Source organism: Triticum urartu, chromosome 2 (genome assembly GCF_003073215.2).
Source record: "Triticum urartu cultivar G1812 chromosome 2, Tu2.1, whole genome shotgun sequence".
NCBI classification, from domain to species: Eukaryota; Viridiplantae; Streptophyta; class Magnoliopsida; order Poales; family Poaceae; genus Triticum; species Triticum urartu.
The window spans coordinates 675,374,174-675,374,590 of record NC_053023.1 but is presented as its reverse complement, the minus strand read 5'-3'; positions in this window follow the sequence as shown (position 1 = coordinate 675,374,590).

Here is a 417-nt window from a genome sequence, read left to right as displayed (position 1 = left end):
TAGGAGGGTAGACGGTGGCGGTGGGGCGCGGTGGACGAGACGGTCGTAGGAGCGGCGCTGACAAGGTGGACGACGGCGGGGATGAAGCGAGAGGACGAGATGCAAGGATCCCGGTCCGAAGCCGTGGATGAGAGAGGTCGATCTCTTGTAATGGACGGCTGCATCGGGGTATCAGCTCCGGCATGGTGGAGGAGGATGGCAGTGGATGGGGTGGCGGATGGCGGCGCACGGAGGAGGGTGGGGTGGAGAGGGTGTTTTGGCGCCCACGGAGTACGAATGGGGAAAAGGGAGGTAGAGAGGAAGGGGGGAACCATGTATTTTGGGCGCGCTTGTCTCAAATGCGAGGAAATTTACAAACTTAGCCCCCATTTCAAATTTCTACTACATCACAGCAACATTAGTCGGTTGGGGATAGGA